Source organism: Triturus cristatus, chromosome 6, assembly GCF_964204655.1.
Source record: "Triturus cristatus chromosome 6, aTriCri1.1, whole genome shotgun sequence".
NCBI lineage: Eukaryota > Metazoa > Chordata > Amphibia > Caudata > Salamandridae > Triturus > Triturus cristatus.
In genome coordinates this window covers 21,171,219-21,188,820 of record NC_140589.1, presented here as the reverse complement: position 1 = coordinate 21,188,820, position 17,602 = coordinate 21,171,219, and the positions used below count along the sequence as shown (strand labels likewise).

At 50.1% G+C, this 17,602-nt stretch overlaps 1 protein-coding gene across 1 annotated transcript in view; it reads right to left on the bottom strand.

Annotated features, from left to right (window-relative positions):
* The window catches only part of PTK7 (protein tyrosine kinase 7 (inactive)), a 632,664-nt gene that overhangs the window by 496,565 nt on the left and 118,497 nt on the right, over nucleotides 1-17,602 (bottom strand). The gene's annotated exons all lie outside the window — the stretch shown is intronic.

Here is a 17,602-nt window from a genome sequence, read left to right as displayed (position 1 = left end):
AATTCAATCTAAATAGCTGAGGATATTGACTGCAATAAGTAATCTGATAGACTTCTAACATAAATTCAATCTACTATTGATGCGACGAATACAGCGGTTAGATCTATGGCTCAATCAAGAACAGAGAAAGGAAAGCCCTGATTGCAACAGTTAAGTTTTCACCCAAGGAGTTAAAACATTTTTTTGTATCCTAGTTGATGATGCTTGGAGGTTAACAATTACTGTGTTATAAGAGACAACACACCCCGCAAGACCACACTTGTACAACCAATAGAGTAGAACATATTATACAGATAAGTGTCTTGCTCTCCAACAGCATAAAACAACACGGTGACATAAGAACGAGTACAAAGAAGTGTTTATTAAAAAAAGAAAAAATACGTGGATATACCAAGGACTTTCACGCTAAAATTGCTAGCACTGAGATAAGGACTTGATACACACTCAGCTGTTCCAACATACGGATTCACTGACAATGTGCTCGAAATTAAACCCCACGTTATAAAGTCACTGTTGAAACCATAGTAAACCTGCATTACAACGCAAATGTTACGGTTGAACGCAGAAAAAAGTGAACTAACTATAAACTGAGGAAACTTAGGTTTGTGGGAAGTGTGTAATTCATACTGTAACTTGCCCGGATTGGAGAATAAATTGAAGCAGCTATGTATTTATCATACTACTGACAGGCATGAGATGGTAATGGGCAACATGAGATCACCATTTCAGCTCTGAATGGTGAGCACAAACAGAGTTCAGGGTCATCTGTTGATCTGCCGCCAAGTCACTAGGTTCAATAGTACTTATTAAATTGGATTACTGCAATAACATGCTGGATTTTACTGCAACCGCACATCCCGCCCCTGTGCTCCCGGATATCAGAGTCTGCCACGCTCATTGGATTCAGAAGTACCCTGAGAAGCTATCTGCTGAGTCGGGAACAAAAGAAGAATGAATGACAGCACCAGAAGTGTAAACAGGTCCATCCAGTCACTACTCCTTGCACGAATCGGGTTTTCTTTCCAGGGTATACCTCCCCCTCCCTCCCCCTTTCACAAAACAGCTTATTTGCTGAAAACCTCACTTTTCTTCCGCTTCTCTATTCCATCATATCTAGCTAACACGATGGACCACAACTGACCTTTTGGGGGATTTCTGGTCAAAAAGGTCATGCTGCTTTTGCCGAAACGAATGAGTACATTTAGAGGATTTTATTTCAACATGGGATGGTGTTTGTCCACTCGAGGGGGCATTTCACATTCACAGCTAAAGGCCTTTGCATAATCCAGATTTCCCCGCCCGTCCATCGCCAAAGCTGCCTTCTTACCCGCACCTCTCCGGATCACATGTGCTTACTCACTTATCTCTTTGGATTACAGGTTCTCTTTATTCAGACAATTACAGTGACCTTGAACTGCATTTCAACTGGCACTTGCTGTGAACCACGGACTAAAGCTTCCAGAATGCATTGCGTTAAACTAATGCCTGCCCCGTACTACGTGCCAATGGTGAGATCATATTCCATCCAGTTTTTCATTCTCAAAAGCATTGTAATCTGTACCGCTAGGCCAGTTGGGAACTGGGACTACAGCTCCCAAAATGCACTGTTAAATTAATGCCCATGACTCATAAATGGTGTCACTACAGATGAGTCTTCTGTTAGCCTTAACCAAATATACTCAATATTCGATTCAGAAACTGTAAAATGTGCATTCTTTTTAATAAAAATAAAAAATTAATAAACTCTGCACTCGAAGAAGTGACTGCATGCGTCCCGGACTATTGCCTGATCTCATACCCGTGGGGATCCCACATTTGCCTGCCTGGACGGCAGCATCATCATCTTCACCATCTCGTACACCAGGGCTTGGCCCCACCCAGACGCGACACGTATTCGCACTTTGTTGCTCTGTTATGAAGTGCCTTAGGAGACCTGCTCATACAAAAGGGTAACATTGTCCGCTGCTGCGGCCACCGCTTTCGCTCCCACAAACACTTCCTATGGCGTTACAAAACCTCCCACCTCAAACCTTCCCACTGCAGACACAGTGCGAACACAAACCCGGCAGTTAACAGGACTTCCGGTCACCGGAGAGGACTGCACGGGCGGCGGCGCCTGTTCATGCACAGAGTGTACTTACAGGCTGGATGACGGCATGCAAATCTAGGATACATGTTAAACTTGAATAAAAAAAATAAACACCTCAACGTTTCAATTCTTCGTTGCAATTTTAAACTATGCTAAGAAATACGTGCATACTGGTGCCGCAGCGAGCACAGGTTGTGGACTCCCACCGGTTGGCAATCCATTTGTAGTGGGTAACAAGTGCACAGTCGCTTCTTGGCGCTTTATTGGGCATAGTTTGATGAACGCTCCTTCTACAATGGACAGCGAGTTTGACTATAGTGTCTATTGGAGGAACGGACTTCAGCACAGTGAGAACCCGTACCTCGAGTCGTAGGATGGCACACCGCCGTGCTCTTTGCTGACAGTATTAGTACATGGTGCCTGCCGTGTCAATAGCCTTGTAGCGCTCTAGCCGTTTTTTTTCGCTGATCATGCGCAAAGTCACCAGTAATCACAGTGTCGGTGTAACATGGTGTCTGTTCTATGCCATGACGTATTTGCTCGGCTTTCTTGCCTGTTAAAAGGTTTGTCTTTATGGGGCCATGTGTTTGGCCCCATAAAGATAAGAAACCTTTTGTGACCAACGCAAAGCAGACGAGGCCGTCCAAATGGGACGGCTCAGAAAGCCGAGCAACAACGTCACAAGGAGCTCTTTTCCAATGGCTGGCCACCGTTTAGCATAAACGGTGACACCAGCCAATGGAAAAGAGGGGAGGGGCTTAATGCCCCTTACAGAAATACCACTTCTCATTAAATCTCGCCAGCGAGACTGCGCATGCGCGCAGGCTCCGCCAGGCGAGACCTAAAAACGGATCCATTTGTTAACAAGAAATACTACAAGAAGCTGAACCATGACCAAGCTAGTCTGACCACTTCATTTCTGGTCATTCCAGGCAGTGTCTCCAGTCATTAACTTACAAATTACTGATTTCATGTTTTATTTAGTTTACATTAGCTCAATGAATCTCTTCTCAGTTTAATCATATATATTGCGAATCAAAGAAACACTCATTTGCATTATTAAATTATATTTTGACTTGAAATGGGCTATTTCAACTTCAGGTTGTTAATGTGGGCTAATAAATATTTGCATATTGTTGGCATATAATCCAAGAACGGGTGCTGCTATAACAGCAGTAAAACCCAATTCATCTGTTTTAGAGATAAACCATATCTATTTCTATTAAAATTGTGTAAAAAACATTTTAGATTAATAACAAAGCAGTACCTTGGAATTTGCCCGACTCCTTCTTCTACGGCTAGGAATCTGGGTGTCATTTTTGATACCTCACTCGCCATGAACAGTCAGATTAACAGGACCGTGGCCACGTGCTGGGGAGTCATTAAAACTTTGAAACGTATCCTCCATTATTTGTCTCCGCAGGCACGTAAATATACAGTGACTGCCCTTGTGGGCTCCAGATTGGACTACTGCAATGCACTATATGCGGAGTCCAATAAATATCTGATACAACGTCAGCAGGTGGTACAGAACGCTGCCGCCAGATTAGTGTTAGCTCTTCCTAGGGACTCCTCGGCAACGCTGGCCAGGAAGAACCTGCACTGGCTCCCCATCAGTTTTAGAATCTCTTTTAAACTTCTCTGCCTCACTTACAGAGCCGTGCAGGCTGGCCCCTCAAATGCTCTGGGGTCTCTGCTCACCCGTTATACTCCCAGTAGGTGTCTGCGATCTTCAGACGCTAACCAACTGGTAGTGCCCCGCTTTAAAAAAGCCAGATGGGGGAGCAGAGCCTTTTCCATTGTTGCTCCTCTACTCTGGAATGGCCTTCCTCTGGAGATGAAGTCATTACCCTCCCTGTCCTTGTTTAGGAAAGCTCTCAAAACCTGGTATTTTATAAGGGCCTATCAGTAAGTTCTCCTGTTCTTCCCAGTCAGTTCTAGTTGTTAGGCGCCTTGACGCCCATTGGGCTAAGTCTGCGCGATATAAATTTATTTCATTCATTCATTTATTTCATTCATTCATACATGCTGTACATTCGGGAAGATTAGTTAGATAAACTATTTCGCTAAACAGACATAAGGTGTAACAAACCAAAAGCTAAAGTGATCTGCCAGTATTTCTTAATACTGCTTCACCTGCAGCGCACACAATAAGGTTAATCCATCTTAAAACTCGAACTTCTTACACCATTTCCAAAGTCAGTTACTTGCTTTACCCGTCACGTTACTCCAATGCAAACAAAAAACATAAGCAAAAAAACAATATTATTTACAATGCCAATGTGAGAAAGTGCCATCTTTCTTGCATGGTATGCCCCCACTTTTTGCTGAATTGCTGAATGTACTTTGACTGAGTGTGCCCTGGGCTCCTGCCAATCGGGTGCCCAGGACCTATGTTCCTTCCCTAAACAAAATCCTCAAACCCAAATTGGCAAAACCCTGGCCACATGTCAGCCCCTGGTAAATGGTACCCTAGGTACCCAGGGCCTTGTGACCAGGGAAGGCCTCTAAGGGCTGCAGCACTCATTGTGCCACCCTTAGAGGCCCTGTACCCTAACACCCACACACTGGCCTTGCAGGCTGAGTGTCTGGTTACAAGACAAAACAAAGAGTTGACATGGCACACATCCCTGTGTGCCATGCCCACCACCTACACTGCCCTGGCATACATCAGCCACCCCTCTAGCTGGGTGCCCTATGCCAATGGTGTGGGCACAGGAGCAGGAGCCCTGTGCCCCTACAGTACCCAGGTCCATTCCTGGGCACTGTAAGTGCAGTGCTGCCATTTAAGAGTACATGGGGCTGAGAGCTCGTCAAACACGAACTCCACAGCACCATAATGGCAACACTGAAGACTGAGAACTTTGGCATCAAACTTTGCAGCGCATTAAACCCGCACTGATGCCAGTGTGGGATTTAATCTACCAAGTACCACAGAGGGCATCTTAGAGATGCCCCCTGAAACCTAACCTACAATCCACATCTGGTCTGAGAGGCTGCCTAGGCTGCCACACAGCAGACATGTTGCTGGACCCCTGGGTAGGAGAGCCCCTACTCTCCTGGGCCTGCAACAATGCACATCCTGGGCAAGGTGCTAGGTCTCCTCCCCCAGGATGGGCAGCGGGAAGCGTCAAAGGCCTCCCGCCTCTGTGAGCTTCCCCAGGCCACTTGCAACGTCCACTCTGGTGGAAAGCCTGGCCGGAAACCCCAAATAAGGACAGGGGATGTGCCAGCCTGCAAACCCCACCCATCAGGTGGGGGAGGCGAGGTGAAGCACTTCTCCAGGCACTCGCCATCTTGAAGATGGGAGGCCCTACCCAATCAGGACTACGCTACTGCCCCCCTCGCACAGGAGAGTGGCAGAATAGGGGGTGTACATACCCCAGGACAGGGACCCATTGGTCCCTGCCCTTTACTTACCTGTAACGCCCCTAAATCTAGTATTTAGGGGCACCCTGAACCTTCCTTCCCCAGATTCCAGATTCAAAAATACAAAGAAGAGCAAGAAGAAAGAAGACCTGCCGTGCAGCTGCTAAGAAGAGGAAGACACCAACTGCTTTGGCCCCAGCCCTACCGGCCTGACGTCCCTCAAACCTGCTCCTGCTCCAACCCGGAACCTCTTGTGGCTAGCAACCACACAAACCCCGGAGGACCTGGCTACCTTTTGACTCTAAGCACCTGGTTCTCCCATGAGTAGAGGCTCTACTCAAACTCAGCATCTAATCCCTGGCATCAGCCCGGAACCGCAAACCCTGCCCACTCTGCACCCGCCAAGGCTGGCCTGTGCCGGAGTGAACAAAGACTACGAGTATGACCCACCAGCGACTGTGACCCCTAGTCCGGCACCCAAGGACTTCCCTCGACGCTCCAGACAACGCCTGCAGCCTCAGAACCAGGTACCCCCCCCAACAGCGATCAACAGAGGGTAAGATTTCACGACACCAAAAGGCACCCCTGCACCCGGCCCCCTGCGGTACCTACCTATCCTCCAACTACCCACTTACCTCTCGAAGTGGTGGTGGCACCTGTAGAATCTTCGTCCCCGAGCTTGCAGTCTTTTTCCAAACCGGAGCTTTCCCATTGGTATCAATTCAGCGCCCGAAGGCACAAAAGCACCCTGCACCCAGCCGCCCGAGTGGCCCTGGCAGTGTAACCTTTGCACCTATCTACTTCCCCATTTGCCCTGAGCAAGTGACCATGAGCCCAGCTCCCACAGCCGCGTGGCCTGCTAGTCAGCAGCCACCAACCAAGGCACCCCCATGCCTCCCATAGGATAACATTGGGCCTAACTCACTCTGCACCCGGCTGCCCCTGTGCAGCTGAGGGTGTAACAACTGTACCTACCTGACCCTGGGAGACCCCTGAGTCTGTGCCCAGAACCTTAACTTTGCCAGTCGAGTACTTACCTGAAAGCCGATAACTCAATTTTCTCCATAGGGTAACATTGACTGGTTTCTTCTGAAATTTCTTCTAAGTGTGGAGTTTTCAAAACTTCAAATATTCACCATAAATCAGCCGAATAACAAAAACACTCACCTGCTATTAGATGAGATCCCAGTGCTGGATCTTGGTACCCAGTACTGACCCTGAAAAATATTCACAACCGTACTTACCAGTAACGCAATTTTCTTCCATAGGAAATCATTGACTGTTTTCTGTGAAATTTCTTCTAAGTGTTGATTTTGCAAACTTCAAATATTCTGTGAAAACGTAATTACTTACCTGTTTTAGATAGAGGTCCCAGTACGGAGTCTAGGCACCCAGTACTGGATTACAAAAGTAACGAGAACATACTACACCTGCAACTTGAATTTTCTTCCATAGGGAATCATTGACAGTTTTCCTGGAATTACAAAAGTAATCCTGAAAGTAATCTATTGCAAATAACTTAAAACTTCCATTGAAGTCAATGCATTATTGTGTTTTAAATTGTGTTGCCTATTGCAACAACCTGTAACTTTCTACAAAGGCCAATTGCATATTGCAAAAGTATTTACCTAAAGCATCTAATTCTGAGACAGTATATTTCGATACCTATTGTTGGTTCTAAAATAAAACAAACATATATTTTTTATATAACCCATTGGCCGAGAGTTCAGTTCGAGTGTGTGAGACCATTTGCTGACTGAGTGTGTGCAACAAATGCTTTACACTGTCCTCTGATACTGCCTTACTGCTCGACCAGGCTACCACTAGAGAGTAAGGTTATATCTAACTTCAGCCTCTGCCAAACCTCTGGGGACTGTGGACTCTGTACACCCTGTACCTATTAAGGAACAGTATATACAGGGCCACTTTCTCACAGCCAATAGCTCTAATTTTCCACCCCCCTACCGTGCTTTCACTTTCATGGTGGCCGTGCACCTTTCTTTAGATGCAGCTCACCTAAATTATGGGCGTAGCTGGCATTAAAGTGATAGCGCGGCATGGAGCTCTTTTACAAAAAAGCATCTGCAATGCAACAGGTCTCGCATTTGCGAGAGTTTACGCTATTGGCATTGTAAATGACAATGCCTTTCATGTATCTGTTTTAAAAACAACACATAAATAAAAGGCACTGTCTTTTACAATGCCAAAGCTCAAACACTCATTAATGCCAGACCTATTGCATTGCAAATGCTTGTTTAAACCGTATTACTAATATGAGGCCAAGAGAAGCAAGGTATTCATTTAATGCTCTCATCACATAGGCAAATAGACTCGGAAGTTCACCCGATTGGTTTGCGAGTTTTTTTTGTTTTTTTTTTTAATCACACGGACCGTGAATGTGTCGTTTTCTGCCACAGCTCCAGTGGCCGCGCCTTGACACAGGTTTTAGGAAAGGTAGTGAGCTTTATGTGTTTATACCACCTTTCAAGAACTGTATAGAATGTGTGCTTTGGGGACGTGGCAGATCCCAATTCGTGTGTTCTTTGGCGGCATATGTTTGCATCCCTTTATGCAGGACAAGCAGTGAAAGTTCTGGCCGCTGTTTATCTACAGGATTGATCGACTTCTACAAATCAGCGATAGAAGAACAGAAGAAGGTAGAGTCAGGGCTGCTCATTTTAGAAGGTGTGACTGAAATAAAATCCCCCTATTTCTATCACGGTTTGGAAGACAGGGAAGCAGAATTCGTAGCTAGCTCTATTCTGCATGGAGGGCTATCTTAGAAGGAAGCCGCCATAGGGGAGGAAATAGATATCCCCATGGTGAGTACACCCTCGAGACGTGGCAAACAGGAGTGTGCGAGGTGATGGTTGCCACATTAAGTGGCCTCTTTTAAAGTGCTGTGTGAATAATTAGGGGTGGAACCAAGTCTGCAATATAAATGCATTTCCTTTTTAACATTATATAGGTTTGAGATGTTTAGTGGTTATTAACGATGTAGAAGCTAAATTGGACATGGGACATATGAAATATTTATGAAATGAAAAAAGATGTCCAAGTGTCTAACTCAAATGTGTTTTATAATATTTTCTAGAGGAATGTGTTGGGAGATACTGCACTGTATATTTCAGCCTGAAGAAGGTGGACTATCACACTATTCCGCCGAAACGAGTCGCTTGCTTTTGTTATGTGAGGAACGCACCCAAATTCTATCCGAGTTCAATAAGGATGAAAAAACATTATTAAGCATAGAACCAGGGTCACTAATTTTAGTGTTCAATTCATTTTGGGGGGCTTACTGTACTCATCAGGTTGTTGATGTTTTTATTGCTTGTTTTAACTCTCTCAGATGTCTATGTATGACATTATTTCACTGTGTTTTTATGATGCTTATGTTTAACTCTGTGTATACATTTTGAACGGATATAGATTTAGATAATAAAAACACATCACAGCATTTATACTAAATATTTTGGATTCCATTCAATATTGGTGACTGGGTTGTGAGTGCATGCTGAAATTGTAAGTTGGTATGCTTTAAGGAGCCCAAAGGAATCTTATTTTTGACAGAAGTGGGTTCATCTAGAGCAGCGGTGTCCACCATAGGACGAGGACGCCAGCACCGTGTACTGGGTTCATCTAGAAGAGCAGTGTCCACCATAGGACGAGGACACCAGCACCAGCACCATGTACCGGGTTCATCTAGAGCAGCGGTGTCCACCATAGGACGAGGATGCCAGCACCGTGTACTGGGTTCCTCTGGAGCAGCAGTGTCCATCATACGACGAGACACCAGCACCATGTACTGGGTTCATCTAGAACAGCGGTGTCCACCATAGGACGAGGATGCCAGCACCGTGTACTGGGTTCCTCTGGAGCAGCAGTGTCCATCATACGACGAGACACCAGCACCATGTACTGGGTTCATCTAGAGCAGCGGTGTCCACCATAGGACGAGACACCAGCACCGTGTACCGGGTTCATCTAGAGCAGCGGTGTCCACCATAGGACGAGGATGCCAGCACCATGTACCGGGTTTATCTAAAGCAGCGGTGTCCACCACAGGACAAGGACGCCAGCACCGTGTACTGGGTTCATCTAGAACAGCGATGTCCACCATAGGACAAGGATGCCAGCACCGTGTACCGGGTTCATCTAGAGCAGCGATGTCCACCACAGGACAAGGACGCCAGCACCGTGTACTGGGTTCATCTAGAGGAGCAGTGTCCACCATAGGACGAGACACCACCACCGTATACCGGGTTCATCTAGAGCAGCGGTGTCCACCATACGACGAGATACCAACACCGTGTACCGGGTTCATCTAGAGCAGCGGTGTCCATCATAGGATGAGACACCAGCACCGTGTACCGGGTTCATCTAGAGCAGCGGTGTCCACCATAGGACGAGACACCAGCACTGTGTACCGGGTTCATCTAGAGCAGCGGTGTCCACCATAGGATGAGACACCAGCATCGTGTACCGGGTTCATCTAGAGCAGCGGTGTCCACCATAGGATGAGACACCAGCACCGTGTACCGGGTTCATCTAGAGCAGCGGTGTCCACCATACGACGAGACACCAGCACCATGTACCGGGTTCATCTAGAGCAGCAGTGTCCACCATTGGATGAGACACCAGCACCGTGTACCGGGTTCATCTACAGCAGCGGTGTCCAACAAGTGACTAGGACACCAGCACTGTGTACTGGGTTCATCCAGAGCAGCGGTGTCCACCGTAGGACGAAGACGCCAGCACTGTGTACTCAATCAATCAAGCATTTATATATAGCGCACTACTCACCCGGAGGGTCTCAAGGCGCTAGGGGAGGGGGGGGGGTCCGCTACTGCTCGAATAGCCAGGTCTTGAGCTGCTTCCTGAAGGCAAGGTGGTCCTGGGTCAGGCGGAGGTGGGTCGGAAGGGAGTTCCAAGTCGTGGCGGCCAGGTAGGAGAAGGACCTTCCTCCTGTGGTGGCTCTTCGGATGCGGGGGACGGCGGCGAGGGCGTGGCCGGTCGATCGAAGCAGGCGTGTGGGGGCATAGAAGTTGAGGCGGCTGTTGAGGTATCCTGGGCCTTGGTTGTGTAGGGCTTTGTGTGCGTGGGTGAGGAGACGGAAGGTGATTCTCTTGTTGACCGGGAGCCAGTGCAGATCTCTCAGGTGTCCGGAGATGTGGCTGCGACGGGGGATGTCCAGGATGAGTCGAGCTGAGGCGTTCGGAATCCGCTGGAGTATCTTCTGGAGTTTGGCGGTGGTTCCGGCGTAGAGGGAGTTGCCGTAGTCCAGACGGCTGGTGACGAGGGCCTGGGTGACCGTCTGGGTTCATCTAGAGCAACATTGTTCAACACAGGACAAGGACACCAACATCGTGTAATGGGTTCATTTAGAGCAGCGGTGTCCAACATAGGGCGGAGACACCAGCACCGTGTTCATCTAGAGCAGCGATGTTCACCACAGTACGTGGACGCCAGCACCGTGTACTGGGTTCATCTAGAGCAGCGGTGAGAAACATAGGAAGAGGACACCAGCACCGTGTACTGGGTTCATCTAGAGCAGCAGTGTCTACCATAGGACGAGGACGCCAGCACTGTGTACTGGGTTCATCTAGAGCAGCGGTTTCCAGCATAGGCCGAGGACACCAGCACTGTGTACTGGGTTCATCTACAGCAGCGGTGTCTACCATAGCACGATGACGCCATCACCATGTACTGGGTTCATCTAGAGCAGCGGTGTCCACCATAGGATGAGGACACCAGCACCGTGTACTGGGTTCATCTACAGCAGCGGTGTCTACCATAGGACGAGGACGCCGGCACCATGTACTGGGTTAATCTAGAGCAGCGGTGTCCACCACAAGACAAGGACGCCAGCACCGTGTACTGGGTTCATCTAGAGCAGCGGTTTCCAGCATAGGCCGAGGACACCAGCACTGTGTACTGGGTTCATCTACAGCAGCGGTGTCTACCATAGCATGAGGACGCCAGCACCGTGTACCGGGTTCATCTAGAGCAGCGGTTTCCAGCATAGGCCGAGGACACCAGCACTGTGTACTGGGTTCATATAGAGCAGCGGTGTCTACCATAGCACGAGGACGCCAGCACCATGTACCGGGTTCATCTAGAGCAGCGGTGTCTACCATAGCACGAGGACGCCAGCACTGTGTACTGGGTTCATCTACAGCAGCGGTGTCTACCATAGCACGAGGATGCCAGCACCTTGTACCGGGTTCATCTACAGCAGCGGTGTCTACCATAGCACGAGGACGCCAGCACTGTGTACTGGGTTCATCTAGAGCAGCGGTGTCTACCATAGCACGAGGACGCCAGCACCATGTACTGGGTTCATCTAGAGCAGCGGTGTCCAACATGAAACAAGGACACCACAGATCAATGTTAGAAGATTAAATTACCATGTCAGCAAATGTATGTTGGGTGGATCTCGTAAACACTTGGTGCGGATCTAGAAATCCTGGGTCTATGATGGACAACGCATCCCCAGTGCAGGGCCAAACTGCCGAGCAACCCAGCAGGGCCTTGAAACTACCAGGTGCTCTTCATCATTCTTACCACTGTGCCCCTTGGCAGGCTGAGTTATGTGAGCATATGGGTACCCTCTAGATCAATACGCGCCACGTCGTCATACCACTAACCATAGCCTGCCCAGACCATGGAAGTGACTGTGAAATGAAGCCTCCAGGCCAAGCATTACTCATGCAACAGAAGCGTAAAGGTAAACTGCGATGGCAGGCAGGTGTGATAATGAACAGCTGGGCACACCTCCCTCCCGGGCTGGGAGACGCCAACATAGACAAACAAGAGGCAGCATAGGCTGAAGAACAAAGACTGAAAACATTACAACACCAAGCATAACAGATCAGAGAGAGAAAACAATTAACACAACAAAACCTCAATTTAACACATCTAAGTTGTGTAAGGGATCAAATCAAGTGCGCCTGCGCCTCAACATGAGATACAGAGCACCACTCTCAAAGACTCCATAAAATCAAGTGCACCTGCGCCTCAACATGAGATACAGAGCACCACTCTCCCAGACTCCATAAAATCAAGTGCACCTGCGCCTCAACATGAGATACAGAGCACCACTCTCCCAGACTCCATAAAATCAAGTGCACCTGCGCCTCAACATGAGATACAGAGCACCACTCTCAAAGACTCCATAAAATCAAGTGCACCTGCGCCTCAACATGAGATACAGAGCACCACTCTCCCAGACTCCATAAAATCAAGTGCACCTGCGCCTCAACATGAGATACAGAGCACCACTCTCCCAGACTCCATAAAATCAAGTGCACCTGCGCCTCAACATGAGATACAGAGCACCACTCTTCCAGACTCCATAAAATCAAGTGCACCTGCGCCTCAACATGAGATACAGAGCACCACTCTCCCAGACTCCATAAAATCAAGTGCACCTGCGCCTCAACATGAGATACAGAGCCCCACTCTCCCAGACTCCATAAAATCAAGTGCACCTGCGCCTCAACATGAGATACAGAGCACCACTCTCCCAGACTCCATAAAATCAAGTGCACCTGCGCCTCAACATGAGATACAGAGCACCACAGGGATCCTCGTTGAGCCCTACTATGTTCAACCTCTATGTGAAACCGTTGGCTGGTGTCGTTAAACAGTGGGGTCTTACGATGGCCTCATATGCGGACGACACACAGCTAGCGGTGACACTTAGTGGAGACCCTGAGGTGGAGGCCCCCAAATTTCGAGCGGGTTTGTTGGCAGTAGCAAGCTGGCTTCGCACCAACTGCCTTCAGTTAAATGCCACCAAAACAGAGGTGTTGGTATTAGGGAAGCATGCTGAGCTATGGGGTAACCAGTGGTGGCCATCAGAGTTGGGGGTCACTCCCATTCCAGCTTCTGGAGTGAGAAATTTAGGCATCTGGTTGGACTCTGCGCTCACCTTCAAGGACCACACTAAGAAGGTGGCTGCCACGTGCTATGGCATTCTGCGGGGAATAAGGCCGGTCTTAAAGTATTTTGATCCCCCCACCAGACAGCTTGTGGTCCAGGCCTCTATACTATCTCGGCTGGACTACGGCAGTTCACTGCTGTTAGGGGTGAATCAAGAGGAGGCCTCTAGGCTCCAAAGGGTGCAAAATGCCGCGGCTCGGGCCATTGTGGGCCTCCCTAGGCATTGCTCAGTGTCTGGTACCATCGCGGCCTTACATTGGCTCCCGGTCAGACAGCGAATTCAGTTCAAAGCGCTATGCCTGACCTTTAAAATTTTGAAATCTTCTTCGCCCCCGGCACTTGCTAACCTACTCACGCCCTATGTTCCTTTGAGATCCTTGAGATCGGAGAGGCTTCACCTGGCGGTCTGTCCGCGCTTTAAATTGAGTAGAATGGGTGGCCGCTCCTTTAGGGTGCTCGCGGCAGGTTTGTGGAACTCGCTCCCGGTACACATCCGAGCTCTTGAAGACCTGCTCGCCTTCAGGCAGGCGATTAAAACTTTACTGTTTCCCGTGTCTGGTTAATTTCCTTTTCTTTTATTGTGTGTTATGTTGTAGCATCTGTCACAGCGCCAGGACGCCCCTTTGCTGGGGCAGCTGTGCGCTATAAAAATATAAATAACATAACATAACTCTCAAAGACTCCATAAAATCAAGTGCACCTGCGCCTCAACATGAGATACAGAGCACCACTCTCCCAGACTCCATAAAATCAAGTGCACCTGCGCCTCAACATGAGATACAGAGCACCACTCTCCCAGACTCCATAAAATCAAGTGCACCTGCGCCTCAACATGAGATACAGAGCACCACTCTCACAGACTCCAGCGGGCTTCAGTGAAAGGTATCTTGTGATCGTACCCAGGACGCTGGACTCTGGGTCCAGGCTTAGGCATTCACAGGGTTGGCACAGCCACGGGTTATACCATCAGACATGGGTTTGATTTCATCACATGAGCTGGTCGGTGCCAGGGGGTAGCAGTGACGTGAGCAGGGAACAGAAAGACATTCCCAGGGTTGGCACAGCCGCGAGTCTCCCATCAGACACAGGTTTGGTTTTATCGCATGAGCAGGTAGGTGCCAGGAGGTGGCACTCAGTGACAGTGAGCAGCGAACAAAGCCACACACAGGGTTGGCACAGCCTCGGGTTCTACCAGCGACAGGTTAGTCACATGAAGTCTGCGCCAGGGGGAGGCACTCCGTGAGCGTGAGCTGGGAACAGAGAACTAAGAGATAAACTGAGAAAACTACAGAGGGTGGTAGGTAGGTGCAACACTGGACAAAGACGCGTTGAAGGTACTAACAAGCGGCTGCACCAGCCTGCAAGCCAAGGCGGACCTCAGGGGAACCTTATGAAACTATGGATCCAAACATGACCCCACCCTCCCAACCCAGAAGAAACACACCTATAGTCTTGCCCCGCCCACCAAGAAACAGGGCCAGCCGAGGCACAGCGGGGGCCTCTGCGAGCACACCCACAATGGCAGGACCCTCAGACGGACTTGTAACCTGTGGCATCAAGTCTCAAGAGCTCACTAACACGGCCTCCAATGTCACCAACTCACTCCGTGGCCAAGAAGCGGTCAGTCTTACCGACACGTGCATCCCCCCTCGAGCAGAAAGTGGCATTTCCGTCAAAGAAAGCAGCATCGCCAGGGCTCAGGGGCAGAACTGGACTCATGGGCTCGGAACCCGGCCTGGCACCCAAGCCCTGAACCGAGAGTGGACCGTCGACACCCCAAGGCACCGGGCCAGGCCTCAGCTCGGCCAGACTCAGCGTTCTGATGGCGCAGACACCCTGCATCCACAGCCCCCTGTGCCAGGCCAGGCCGGGGGCAGCTGGGCATGGAGCCGCGCCGGAGAAGTAGGGTGTCGGGGGAGGGGGGCACCTACGACTTCACCCACCATCCTCTGAGGGGATGCAGGGGTCTGCCTCAGAGGGGGTCACGGGGGGGGGAGTGAGGGGGGGGGGGAGGGGGGGGGGAGCACCTGGAACTTCACCCTCCCTCCTCTGAAGAGATGCAGGCGTCTGCCTTAGAGGAGGGTCACGGGGGCACCTGGCACTTCACCCTCCAGCCTCTGGAGAGATGCAGGCATCTGCCTTAAAGGAAGTCACGGGGGCACCTGGCACTTCACCCTCCAGCCTCTGGAGAGATGCAGGCATCTGCTTTAGAGGGGGTCACGGGGGGGGGGCTGGCTCTTCACCCATCACCATCCTCTGGAGAGATGCAGGCGTCTGCCTTAGAGGGGGTGGCGGGGGGGGGGAGGGGGGGCACCTGTCACTTCACCCTTCTGAGGAGATGCAGGAGTCTGCCTTAGAGGGAGTCACAGGGGTGGTGGGGGGCTGGCACTTTATCCATCTTCTGAGGAGCTGCAGGGACATGCACCGAAGCAGGGCGGAGGTGGCAGCCTGCACCCCTCCCAGGCATGGCACAGAGTGAACGCCCTTGAGCTCCAAGCCCGGAAGTGACCGAGGAATGCTGTGAAGGCCTCAAGTTGGGCCAAGAACAGCTTCAGTGCAGAGAGCAGCCATTGTGTCTCCAAGCTGCACCCTGCCAGGCTGGCACCCTCAGAGGTGAGATCACAGGTACCACCCAGGAAGTGTGTGTGGGGTGGGGGGGGGGAAGCTTCCAAGTACAGTGAGTGACCCGCTTGCCAGTGGTGCTGGAGGGAGGGGGGGCTGCCATGCACGCTACATAACTGAAGCCAAGGGGATTGTGAAAGATGCAAGCGTCACTGTAAGGACAAGAGTAGCCAATGAGCGGCGCCCGTTCCGCAGACGAGGGGGTGGGATGCAGCTTGGGGGGGGGGGGGGGGGGCACACAAACAACAAGTACAGCCAATGAGCGGTGCCCGTTCCGCAGATCAGGGGGTGGGGTCACACAAACAAGTACAGCCAATGAGCAGCGTCCGTTCTGCCGGTGAGGGGGTGGGGTGCAGCTGTGGGGAGGGAAACGGCCACTACAACGGGGCCATTTCCACTCATGACTAGGGGTGGGCGGAATTTGCGTAATTGCGTTACGCAAATCTCCGCGAAATGGTAAAAAATCTCCGCGAACACGCAGAAATTCCGCGAACACGCGGAATTGCTCGTTCGCGATGCTTTTTTCCTGTTCGCAATTGCTGTTTGCGTGCTCGAGGAGAAATATCTCGCGAACATGCATTTTGAGAACGCGAACAAGCAAAAATTTCGCGAAATCGCGGAAAGCAGACTTTTGAGCAATTGCGCGTTCTCCGCGAAACGCGAAATTACGCAAATTACGCAAATTCCGCGAGCGGAACGGAATTTGCCGCCCAGGCCTACTCATGACCATAACCACGCATGCATTACAACGAAAAGCCTTTACCACGCATGCCTTTACTACGAGATTCGTAGTAAAAGGCATGTGTGCTAAAGTTAAAAGAAAAAAGGGGGGGGTTGGGGGTCTCCCCCCCCCCCCCCCCCCCCCCAAAAAAAGCGTGTAAAAACGCACCTGTTTCCGTCATTTAAAGGAAGGAGATGTGGAGGCAATCGGCGTCGTTAGTGGAAATGGAAGGACACTTCCTCTTAACGACGTCACCAAGGAAGATCGAGGAGAGGAGAGGTAAGGGGGAATGAGGGGGTGGTGTTGCACAGGGGTACATTTAAAGGGAACATTTTTTAAAATGAAAATGCCATTAACATGCATAATTTAACAACGAAAATCGTTGTAAAAGTATACATGTTAAAGGCATTTTCGTGGTAAAGGATATGCGTGGTGATGGCATTCGCGTTGTAACGCAAGCATGGTAAAGGCATGCATTACAATGGAATGCGTTGTAAAGTCATGCAACCCTGTGGGGAGGGGGGGGGGGGGGTCACACAAACAACAAGTACAGCCAACGAGTGGCACCTGTTCCGCAGGTGAGGGGGTGGGATGCAGCTGGGGGGAGGGGGCCACACAAACAAGTACAGCCAATGAGCGGCATGCAGCTTGGGGGAGGGGGTCACACAAACAACAAGTACAGCCAACGAGCAGCGCCCGTTCTGCAAGTGAGGGGATGGGGTGCCGCTGGGTGGGAGGGGGTTCACACAAACAACAAGTACAGCCAACGAGCGGCGCCCGTTCTGCAAGTGAGGGGGTGGGATGCAGCTGGGGGGAGGGGGGGGGTCACACAAACAACAAGTACAGTCAACGAGCGG